Below are 13166 nucleotides of genomic sequence, written 5' to 3' on the forward strand. Positions count from 1 at the left end.
TGCCTAAAACAATAATTCCTCCACTTTATCAGCATGGTATTTTGAAGTAGACTATTTAAACATTACTTACTGTACATGCCATTCATCCAAATGTATACATTTTTGTATTATTAAACATAATTCATTTTTTTTCTTCTCAAAATCAGTAATTACTTACAATTTTCTTAAAGGATCTGTACATTTCCTCATGGACCTATTCTGAACTACAAAAGAACAGTGGCCTATAAATAAGTACTTATGTGAGGCATTTGGTTGTTCACACCTGAACGAAAACTGTCTTAATCCTCAAACAATGTGCAATATGAATTTTAAAGATGTTTGACTATGTAGCCAATACCTTCTTTCTCATAATTAATTTACCTTTTCTTTTACTGGATTCATCCGTATGAGAAGAAAAGTGGCATGCCATCTAGATGTATTTTTAATGTATCATTGAAAATGATATGAATTGGACTTTTGACCAATCAGATCATCTGTCAAAAAAAAGATCTGATTTGAAAAGATCTGATGGGATTGCTCAAAATACCAATTAGTTGAAAAAGATCAGAAATGGTCTGCCTGTCTAAACGCAGCCAAAGTGACAAGGCCTTCCGTGGTAATCTCCATGGGACCTGAAGCCAGGCAGAGATTTGGGGGTAGAGATTCTTAGTGCACACATGGCACTGGGGTGAGCCTAATCACTCGCTACCAGAAATCCCCACAAATGGGGGATGGGGGTGGGGCAGTCCCATGGGTGACTCATTTCGGATTTGAAGGAAGCATTTTGCCTCGTACACACCAGTCAGTTGCCTAGACACAAAGGATAATAATTGGTTTCAAATGGGTATGCAAGGGTGAGATTGCTAACGGGTATCACCCACCTTTGGTTTGCATGTTAACGCTTTGACCTGGTTGAGCTACACTATATATACAAAGGTATGTGGACACCCCTTCAAATTAGTGGATTTGGCAGTAGAATGGCCTTACTGAAGAGCTCAGTGACTTTCAACGTGGCACCATCATAGGATGCCACCTTTCCAACTAGTCAATTCATCAAATTTCTGTCCTGCTAGAGCTGCCCCAACCAACTGTAAGTGCTGTTATTGTGAAGTGGAAATGTCTAGGAGCAACATTCGCTCAGACGTGAAATGATAGGCCACAAAATCTCACCGAACGGGATCGCCGAGTGTTGAAACGCGTAGCGTGTAAAAATCTTCTGTCCTCGGTTGCAACACTCACTACTGAGTTCCAAACTGCTTCTGGAAGCAAAGTCAACACAATAATTGTTTGGCGGGAGCATCATGAAATGGGTTTTCATGGCCGAGATCGGTGTGGAAGAACTTGACTGGCCTGCACAGAGCCCTGACCTCAACCCTATCAAACAACTTCGAGATTAATTGGAACGCCGACTGCGAGACAGGTCTAATCGCCCAACATCAGTGCCCGACCTCACTAATGCTCTTCTGGCTGAATGGAAGCAAGTCGCCGCAGCAATGTGTGTATGCTAGTGGAAAGCCTTCCCAGAAGAGTGGAGGATGTGTAGCAGCAAAGGGGGACCACCTCCATATTAATGCTCATGATTTTGGAATGAGATGTTCGACGAGCAGGTGTCCATATACTTTTAGTCATGTAGTGTACCTTACAGTAAACCTAGTCAGTTTTTTTATCCTTCCCATTTCCTAGTCCTGCAGTTTTTGTGGATTTCAGAGATTTTCCATTGTTCAGACTCCACAATGATCTGGCACTTCCTTCCTTCCCCTTATAACTTGTTCCACAATTCTGTCAGTTGAAAGATACGCATTTTGCACATTCACATAAATTCTACTGACCAAGTACTCAGTCAATATCTATTTTAGTAATGGGCTTGTTAAAAGCTACTAATTCATCATTTTAAATTCTACTAGCTTAATGTTTCACCTAATAGATTAATCATTGTTCACTGTATGAGGAAAACAATCCCTCTTGGTCTATCTGTGCCCATAACAGTGTGACTTTCTGCAGACAAATTCCAGAAAACTCATTACCCCATTGGTTAGACTATCACAGAGATCAAGATGAATGTATGTGAGAGCACAGCAGCATCCTCTCCACATAACCAGCCATGTGTGAAATCAGAGGTCTGGACAGGACTGATCTTGTCATTATATTCCCCTGAAACCAAAATCCAAATTTATGTGATCTGCAAAGAAAATCTTCTCTTCGATAAAAGTGAAAGGGCAGTGTAATTGAATGATGTGCACCTGCAAATATCTTGACATGTAAATGGAGGTTTCTGATAGGTTGTGTCCTTCACAAGAAATGACACATTCAACTCTCTACCATCAACACTTTAAAAAGATGGGATAAAACATGTTTCATCCGGTGGGCTTAGTTCTTCTCTGATAACTGATGGATGCAACGTTTGTTCAACATTTACTAATGTGAATGACCAGCATGATTAATAGATCATTACATATTTCAACCACCGTAGCTAGCTACAGTATGTCACATGCAATGCAGAGCAGAGCAGATCAGAACAGCTTGCAGATATTTGTTGATATGGGTAGTTCAGCAGGTTCAACATCGCTTGTGCGTAGAGCGTGCGTTTACGCAACGGAGAGCGCGTTTCTGGCACAGCTAGTGGGAAGTTCGTCTGTTCTGTGAATTGGCTGAAGGTAGGAGGGGAGGAGGCGGGGTGTGGATGGATGGAACTGTGCGCGATAAGGATATGCACCGGCAGCTTTGCTTCCTGGCTCCAACAGATCACTAGTCTATAGAGAAAGATCAGTGGTTAATTGTACCTTTATGAGTTTTACTTGGTTACAGCAGAAGAGAACCCTGGTGGAATAATTTGTTTTTATCCGTGCGGGTAAAAACCTTCTGTTCATACAAAGAGTCCTGGAGCTCAATTCGATCATAACGTCGACAATAAAGACAAGGTAAGGAACTGTCCAGTTGCTTCTCAAACGAACCAAATCATGTTTTATTGATAATTGAAGCAATGTTTATCGATATCAATACTGATGAGGCTAGCAAACATCGGTCATTTGTGCCAAGCCTAACTTATTTATGGTATAAGTTATAGTTTCACCTGTTTTTGTAGGCTACACGCGGAGATTTAGTTTTTCTTCAACAATAAACCAACCTAAACTGGTACTTGCTCTGTGTTCTCTCCCTCAGTTCTATTACATTATCCTGTTGCCATTATCCATTACTTGGCACATGTTATACACTTAAATATTTTAAACAAGCTAGGAACCTACAATATGAATACCTATTATTATTATTATTATTATTATTATTATTACTACTTAGACACTGTACAAAAATGCATGTATTGACCCAGCTTATAGTGCCATGATCTACCAATTTGAGAAGAGAATTTACACATGCACATCAGGTGATGACCAAGCCTGGTCTCAAACTCACTACGCTTGCTATGGTTACCTAAAACAGGGAAGGATACTTAAGGTAAAAACAAAAGTAGGGTGGGTGGGCGTATAACGCGAACGTCTAACAACTCAAAGGTTGCCAGTTCGAATCTCATCTAGGACAACTTTAGCATTTTAGCTAATTAGCAACTTTTCAACTACTTTGTACTTTTTAGCTACTTTGCATGTTAGCTAACCCTTCCCCCAACCTGAACCCTTTTAGCTAACCCTTCTTCTAACCCTTTAACCTAATTCCTAAACTTAACCCCAGCACCTAATCCCTAGTCTAGCTAACTTTAGCCAGCTAGCTAACGTTAACCACCTAGCTAGAATTCGTAACATATCATACGTTTCCAAATTCGAAACATATATGTTTTGCAAATTCGTTACATATTGTATGTTTAGCAAATTCATAACAGAATTTTGTAACATATCATACGAAATGGGTGGCTGATATCCACAAATTAATACAAACCATACGAATCGTAACATAATACTAAAGTAAATTTACGTACAGAATAATACAAAAAGCCCCGAGACCAGGTTGCATGACTGACTGAGGTACTTCACCAAAACATGCTTGTTTTCTTGTAAATATGCTGTAAACATGCACACATGCTGCTTTTCGACAGTAACACCAGTGTTACACTAGTGTATACACCCTAATGTTATACTAGGGAAATCGTGTTTCCATAGCTAGGACTGACAGTGACGATTTGTGAAGAGCAGAATCAACTACATGATCAAAGCAGTTGCTTTGTGAGAAGGTGTTAAAGTTCACAGTTAACCATTGTTATGTAAATGTCAGCTGAAAAGTATCAGTGTCCTGGCTTTGGCCCCAAGAGAGCAGGTCCACCGAAGCCATGGCCCAGTGAGACACAGGTGCCGGCCTTTTGGGTAAAACACGGGTAAATCCTGTATGGAAATGCACCAACAAGGTGTTATTTATGAGCACAGCACGAGTCCAGGGGGACAATAAAGACATAACAGACAACGCTCACAGACACGGGCAGACACAAACAAACATCCAGCCACAGACTTACAACTTCTGCCTGAGTTTCCTGTTTCCTGGGAAAGACCAACAATGGGAGAGAGAAAGCATGTGATATCCTGTACGAGTTTTGTGTCACTCTGGACTCAAGTACCAAAATAAGGCCATAACACAATTTGATTGTAATGAAATAAAGTGCAATTGTAGGCTACACATAGGCTACTCAAAGTAGGAACTTTATAGTACAGTAAAGCCACAACTGACTGTAAACAGCAACCCGATCAGTACAAAGTTTGATTCACAAACCTCAGTTTACCTCAGTAGCTCAGTTCACTCGCTTACCTCAGTTCATTGGTGTCATTCAATGGTCGTTGAAATAGCTATACATGTTAAGCTATACAGTGCTAATGTGCCTGTCGCTACAGTGATATTGAAAAAAAAGCATGAGGTTGGTTTGTAAAGGGGTCAATATTGAATTTGCAGTTCATAAAGTAAGTGTTACACAGGCCCGCAGAGACAGATGCAGAGGCAGACAGACACAGATGCAGAGCTATGTCTTATTATACTTGTGAGGACTTTTTGGGGACCAACAATTGATTCCCATTCAAAATCCTATTTTCCCAAACCTTAATTTGAAATCTAACCCTGAACCTAACCCTACGCCTTTTTACAAGTGAGGTCTGGCAAAATGTCCTCACTTCTCAGAATTTTAGTTGGTTTGCTATTCTTGTAAGGACTTCTGGTACTCACAAATACAGTAAAATGTGTACACACACACACACACACACACACACACACACACACACACACACACACACACACACACACACACACATTACAGTAGAGTACAAAAGCAGGACAGCATTGTGTTGACTTTAGTCTAGGATGTTCAGTTGCTTTTAATGGGCCCAGCGCTTCCAATTCAATAAAGCTATTAACTGTCACAGAAGATTCCATCGCTGGTGCCCAGCCAGCACAGATAAGTTATTTACCAATCAGAGCACATTAATGGACTCATCCATACAATCTAGCCTTTCAGAGTGTAAACGGTAGAAACATACCTTTTCTGTCTAGACGTAACTGTTTAGCCTACAGAAGCAACACTGTAGGCAACAATGTAGAAACCTGGTCCTGGGAATAGTGTGATTTCTCACCTTTAGACCAATCCTTTCTTTTGTCTTAAGATTTGGTTGTTGGCATTTTCTGTTTTTCCCACTCACCTATCATTTGAACGTTTTTCATGCACATTGAACAGGAAGATTGGTAGTTATTCGATACTGTGGTCATGAGGTTTGTACAAATCATGTAATCTGACAGAGTGAGCAGGTCCTGTTGAATAGATTTTCCGAACAGGGAATTCTAGTCTACAGGCAATACTCTAAACCCTTTACCGAATACAGATTACGACAAAAATACAAAATAGGGAAAAAAAGACTAATGCAATAAGTTAATGACCTCTCTCTTCTCAAAGTTATTAACTTTTGTAGAATTTCAAATATTTTCTCCAGTTCAGTATGCTTGCTTTAATGAATAGGCCTACGAGTGTGGCTATTCAACTTGATTATGGTAGTGCCTAATGTAAGTTTATGCCCCAAAGCAGTGCTGGTCAATGCCTGTTTGTGGGTCAACCGTAATCTTTAGGCTTAGCAGTGGAAATCAATTCAAAGCCCCTCCTACTGTAGATGGCAGGGTTGTCCAGAAAGGAAAGCTGAGTTAAGAGTTGAAGTAAATAATTAGAGTTCCAATTAGGAGTTTGGCAGGGTTCATTGTTTGTTTTTATGCCAGAGATCATGCCAGAGACAAGGGGGTGAAATTACTGTGAAATATACATACAATGCAAACAGAAAAACATCAAATGACTTGCACTTAATACCCTCTGTGCTCCCAGTCTCTCAAGGAAGGGAACTGTCACAAACATGGTTGACACTGTCAACAGGACTCTTTTTCTTGTTGGCTGTTACATTGCCTGTGCCCTGCTTGGTTGGTTATCTCTGGACTGCTTTTGTCCTTTCACAGGACATCCTGTGTATAACAAATAGTCTAACTTATTTTCATGTACTAAACCATGGACATTCTGAAATGTCCCTTTGTCAATTTAGGCACAGTCTTTTGAAAAACATAAATAAACAGAATGTTTTTGTTTGATTTAGCAGACATTTAAGAAGCAAGTGTGCTTCTTTGTCCTGTTCGATTTTTTTCTGTTATGGTTTCTGAGTGACTGTACTCATCCTCTTACGTGAGTGGAAGGTTTGAATCTCCTACTGTGACACATTTCATGCTTTGGTGTTCAGTGCGATGCAGAGTAGAAAGCACAGGGATTCGGCCTGAAAGGGGCTCCTCAGCTGGCAGGGAAGTCCTTTGGGAGGCAGGGCCCATATCATTTAGATGAAAGAGAATGCATTAAGCCAACAAGCAATCTATTTAAGGAGGAGAGAGGATTGCCAGTTTGTGGACAAATTCCACCCAAAATTCCCAGAGCACATGCATCTCCTTATACATAATTTAGAGGATGGATATAAGGATGGATTTATAGATTACCCATTTGTGTCAGTGGACATTGACTGAGGCACTTCACATTAAGTGCCCCTGTCTCGTGGGAATAATGTGGGTAATGTCACAATTCCAAGCATCCAGATTCCAGACACTCCGTCTTTGGGAATGGCCCCATTCATACACAAAATGGAAACGGAAAATAGATTGTTATTGACCTATCTTTTATATGCCTATTTATGGGGAGCTCTAAGAATGAACTTTGTTGCTTTGAGAAACCGTGCTGCGTGTACGTTTGGTCACCTTCCACCTCTCAGTGGGTATTGTGGTGTATAGGTAGGCTTTTAACAGGAGTAAGAAGGAGCCTGAGGTATAGACCAACCTCTTCCCCAATGGTACCACTGGCAATGGTTGTGCACTGAGGAAGGCCAGAGGCTGTAGGGTAATATTTCCCTTGAGAAGAGCCAACATTAGCCGCACCACAGTGTAGAAAGCACCATCCTTTTGTTATTGTTTGTCTCTTCCTCAGTGTTGCAGACCAGCACTCAATTACGCTGAGGCTTGGGAACTGAGAATACCAACAAAGCAGACCCCGTCCCTGGCCTTTGCTCTGTGTCTGTCTGCTGGCTGTGGATGCTTTAGTATCCTGCTGCTTTGCCTGCAAGCTGGGGGAAGCTGTCGATGATCCTTCCTGTAATTACCGTGTGTGTGTCTCCCCTTCTTTTTATTACTCTCTCTTTCTCACTATATCTCCATCTTTCTCTCTCACACACACACACACACAGACAGACAGACAGAAGAGAGAGGAGCTGGAGTGCTCATTTAGGAGGTTTTTGAGGGCCTGAATGATAATGACCACTGAGAGAACTCTGTGCTGATTGGGGGGCTGGATATGGATGGAGAGACCTGAGCTGAGCAGCTATTATTCTCTCACTGTAGCAGCAATAGAGATGTTCACGGAGGCAGCTGTGTTCAGGGAGCAGACATACCCCAAAGCCTTGAAACCAGAGTGATCAATACTGCTCAGTGGTTAAATCCCCATGTGAGTGTTTCGCATGGCTACTGCTGGAGGGGTTTGCTTGGTAAAGACACGGCTAGCTAGCTACAGAGCCCTCTGAACCTGTGATATATTGAGTTTTCTCCTCAATAGCTTGTCTAATGCCTGAAGTGTACTCTTTATTCTTATTGTCTTGTGTTTGCGAGATTGCCTCTCCTTGGACATGCATATACTCTGTTTGCTCATATTGGAAGACTGTACTGATCATGAAAGGTGTATATGTTGTTGATTTTAGGAGTAATTTCTGTGCTGTTTGGCAGATGGAAGACAATGTGTATATCCCACGCGTGGATGAGCCCTGCCTCATTAATGTTGTGTTCTGTGAGCCCCCCTCTCTCCCTCAGTAGAGGCCACCTGTCCTTTCCCCCTCCACACTGCTGTCCCTCCCCACCTCTTCAGATTCACAGAAGCAAGCTACTAAGCAGGTAGCCAGTAGCAGTCAGTCACCCTCACTGCTGCAGCTGCTGCTGAGAGGACAGGGGAATACCTGCCCCATGGACCAGCACCCTGCTGATCCATTTAATACAATGAGAGCCCTGATCACTACTACAGGAAGACAGCTATATGGGAATACGGGCCTGTTACAATGGGAACATTGAGATTGATATAAAGACACAAGGATACATTGTGATACAGACAATATAGAGAGTTCTTCAATGGTATACTGTCTTTTGATACTGTTAAGGGTGGCTCCACACTGTAGTGTAGGGTTCAAATGGGCTTGGTCACTTCCTAGACAATTAAATGCTACAGACAGTGGTGTAAAATACTTAAAACCTCTAAGGGATCGGTGTCCCTATACCGGAACGGTTTTTGCTAATGTGCGCTAATGTGACTAGAATGACGTTGTAACAGCCAACTTTCCAGAACACATGCATGTCTTATATGTGCAGAAAGCTTAAATTCTTGTTAATCTAACTGTACTGTCCAATTTACAGTATCTATTACCATGAAAGAATACCATGCTATTGTTTGAGGAGAGTGCACAACAACAAAAAACTTTTATCACGGCAACTGGTTTGATACATTCACCTCTGAAGGTAAATAATGTACTTATATTGTCACGCCCTGGCCTTAGTATTCTTTGTTTTCTTTATTATTTTAGTTAGGTCAGGGTGTGACATGGGGAATGTTTGTGTTTTGTCGGTTTTGGGTGGTTATATGGTAAAGGGGGTGTTGGGTGTAGTGTATGGGTTTGTGTTGAGTGTATGTGTCTAGCTGTGTCTATGTTGGGTGTAGTTGTCTAGGAAAGTCTATGGTTGCCTGAATGGGTTCCCAATTAGAGACAGCTGATTTCTGTTGTCTCTGATTGGGAGCCATATTTAAGGTAGCCATAGGCTTTCGTTTGGTGTGGGTAATTGTCTATGTTATACGTTTGTAGCCTGTATGTGCACTACGTTCATAGCTTCACGGTCGTTCATTGTTTTGGTTAGTTTGTAAGTGTGTTTTGTTTCATTTTTCCTTCTTCAAAATAAAAGGAAGATGGCTTATTTTCCAACTGCTGCGTTTTGGTCCGTCAATCCTCCACACGATCGTGACATATATTCAGTAATCTTGCTCTGATTTGTCATCCTGAGGGTCCCAGAGATAAAATGTAGCATAGTTTTGTTTGATAAAATAAATGTTTAAATATACTTAAGTATCAAAAGTAAATGTAGTTGCTAAAATATACTTAAGTATAAAAAGCAAATAATTAAATTCCTTATATTAAGTAAACCAGACAGCACAATAATTGTATTTATTTACGGATAGCCAGGGTCACACTCCAACACTCAGACATAATTTAACAACAAAGCATTTGTGTTTAGTGAGTCCTCCAGATCAGAGGCAGTAGGGATGACCAGGGATGTTCTCTTGATCCATTTCCTGTCCTGCTAAGAATTCAAAATGTAACAAGTACTTTTGGGTGTCAGGGAAAATGTATGGAGTAAAAAGTACATTTTAAATTAGTACTTCAGGCATTAGACAAGCTATTTAGGAATATAGTGAAGTAAAAGTTGTCAAAAATATAAATAGTAAAGTAAAGTACAGATAGTACTTCAAAGTATTTTTACATGAAAGACATATCATTTTTTTTTTAATGACAGCATTTGCTTTCCAATTTACATTTTTGGCGCGATTGTATTTAAACATTTGTGAAAAAAAGGCGAACTGACAGCTGCAACCAACCATAGAAGTATAATCCGAAGATTATTCCCATTCAAATCAAGACTGGCAACCATTGCTAGCGTAGCCACGAGTTTAACAGTCAAATTGCCAGGGTTAGAGGTTCCAAAAACCTTCTATGGAGTATATGTCTATGGCCACAAAGGAACAAACTGTTCCACAGATAGAAGGAGCAATGGCAGTGGTCAAAAGGTGATTGAGCAATGATAAGCACACCAAATAAGGCATTAACGATAAGTAATAAAATAAAGACGGCACTTCTAAAAGCCTATTTCATACCATAGCCTGTTGAATTTGCAAGATCTTTTTTCTTTCATTTAGATTTCGGCACAGATAAATGTTGCACTGGCTCGCCCATGGATTGCTGTTTCAGCATTGTCTCAATGAAGAGTTTGGCATTCGACTAGCCATGTGCGCCATGCACGCACAGCAGAGTTTCCATTAGGAAAATGTGGCAGACATTTTTTAAATTTACCGGACCCATATGCATAACCTGATTAGGGCATCCACCCATGGTGCTCAGAATGACAGAAATGACATTTAGTCACAGTGGAGGCTGCTGAGGGGAGGACAGCTCATAATAATGTCTGGAACGGAACAAATGGAATGGCATCAAACACATGGAAACCACTAGCCCATCCTCCCCAATTAAGGTGCCACCAACCTCCTGTGCATTTAGATGATTGTAATTCATATTAACAGAACATGCAAATCGAAGATGCAACGATGTGTGGTCCTTTTTTACCAAATTACAATGTGCACTTTGAAGATGTTAGAATAACTGTCCACATTCACTTTTCCTCAGCCAACAAGACGAGTAATGAACAGAAAAATCACTAGCCTCTGTCAATCTACTATAACCCATATTACTATTCACCCCAGTTGCCAAACTAACCCTGATTCAGATGACCATCCTACCCATGCTAGATTACGGAGACATAATTTATAGATCGGCAGGTAAGGGTGCTCTCGAGCGGCTAGATGTTCTTTACCATTCGACCATCAGATTTGCCCCAATGCTCCTTATAGGACACATCACTGCACTCTATACTCCTCTGTAAACTGGTCATCTCTGTATACCCGTCGCAAGACCCACTGGTTGATGCTTATTTATAAAACCCTCTTAGGCCTCACTCTCCCCTATCTGAGATATCTACTGCAGCCCTCATCCTCCACATACAATACCCGTTCTGCCAGTCACATTCTGTTAAAGGTCCCCAAAGCACACACATCCCTGGGTCGCTCGTCTTTTCAGTTCGCTGCAGCTAGCGACTGGAACGAGCTGCAACAAACACTCAAACTGGACAGTTTTATCTCAATCTCTTCATTCAAAGACTCAATCATGGGCACCCCTACTGACAGTTGTGGCTGCTTTGCATGATGTATTGTTGTCTCTACCTTCTTGTCCTTTGTGCTGTTGTCTGTGCCCAATAATGTTTGTACCATGTTGTGCTGCTGCCATGTTGTGTTGTTGTCATGTGTTGCTGCCTTGCTATGTTGTTGTCTTAGGTCTCTTTATGTAGTGTTGTGGTGTCTCTCTTGTCATGATGTGTGTTTTGTCCTATTTATTTCTGTATTTTTATTTTACATTTATTCCCAGCCCCCGTCCCCGTATGAGGCCTTTTGGTAGGCCGTCATTGTAAATAAGAATTTGTTCTTAACTGACTTGCCTCATTAAATTAAGGTTAAATAAATAAAATAAAAATAGAAGAAAAGTTGACCTATTCTATTGGTCAGCTTGTGTCAAAATAAGTAGCCTATTCCAAACAGACTCTGGGCCAGTTGTGGGATGATAGATCCCAAATGCATACAACCAGTAGGCCTTGACTACTTGTTGTGAACGTGAACAGATCAGAAAGTTTAGCTTAAAATATTGATAAACTATTAGGCTATTTATTCACATTATAAGTGCAGCAATGCGCACAATGCAGTATAGGCTACGGGTAAATGTTCGTTCCATAAAGCAATTAGCGGGAAAACACCGTTGCCAAAAGCGCACAGCACATGTGAGCTGTTTCATGTGTAAGATATTAAAATATTTTACACGCAGCAATTAGCATTGTTTGCTAATATGACTAGGATTGTGCTTTTGGCTACTGGACAATGAAAGAAAGTTGATATAAAATAATTGCCTCCACGGATGTGGTCTGATTTTGACTAGGCTACTTTAAACCAAGGTACACATTCAGGTTTCAAACAATTTAAGTATATGTTTTGAAAATGCATAGCCTACTGCCTACAGTTCATTGCAAAGTGGTGTGTGACTCGCTGATAAAGCCTGCCTTCTGTTGCCTATGCATCTGCTGTTTGAGATGCTGTAGCATATTTCCTGCTCAAAGTCTCTGTATCTGTATGCTGTACGCGTGTGATACATAAGATGCGTAACTAACATACTGTACACAATCGCAAATTTAATTCCACTAAATTATGCAAATTACCTATAGACCGATAAGCATGACCAGTCTAATGTATTTCCATCATGTGGTATTCCATCAATGAATAGGTTAAAATGCATTATTTTGCAATGGGATTTTTCCTTCTTCTCCCGGACAATTGGCCTGCCTGAGTTAGCAGCAGGCGGAAGAGCAATATCCACCGTTGTAGTAAGGATAAAGCCTGACCTGGAATGTGATGCTAACGGAAGCTGGCTAGCTTTATAAAAGCCTAAGCAGGTCTAGCTTGTATACCTCACTGGACATTGAGAAAAACCTGATTCAGTGGCAGTGGGCTTGGCTCTAAAGCTGGATGCCTCGGGATCATGCAATAGAGACGATGCCACCACCCTCCCATAAGAGGGTGGCAACAGGTGTCATCCACACAATGGTAAAGTAATATTCACCCCTGAGGGAGAATGCAGAGACAGGGGAGGGAGGTTGTGTTAAAGGGTGCAGGGTGGTGACCTTGATTATATTTGAAAGATATGCTACCCTTCAGGGATACGTTTGTCAAGATCATTCTTGTAGTCTGCTGTAACAAAGTAAAAACAGACAGGTTTACCCGTTGGCACTTTTGACACTACAAACCACCTATGCTTAACTGTAAACAGTATGGTTTCAAATGTCTTGCTGTATAT

General features: G+C 40.9%; 1 protein-coding gene across 5 annotated transcripts in view; it reads left to right on the plus strand.

The window, feature by feature from the left end:
* The first annotated feature begins 2656 nt into the window (after positions 1-2656).
* The window catches only part of frmd4ba (FERM domain containing 4Ba), a 65285-nt gene continuing 54775 nt past the window's right edge, over positions 2657-13166 (plus strand). For all 5 annotated transcript variants that reach the window (XM_070445546.1, XM_070445547.1, XM_070445548.1 and 2 more), the window contains exon 1: positions 2657-2897. The gene's annotated coding sequence lies outside the window, so the exon portion shown is untranslated. The remainder of the gene's footprint in view (positions 2898-13166) is intronic.

This window comes from Salvelinus sp. IW2-2015, linkage group LG11 (assembly GCF_002910315.2).
Source record: "Salvelinus sp. IW2-2015 linkage group LG11, ASM291031v2, whole genome shotgun sequence".
Lineage (NCBI taxonomy): Eukaryota > Metazoa > Chordata > Actinopteri > Salmoniformes > Salmonidae > Salvelinus > Salvelinus sp. IW2-2015.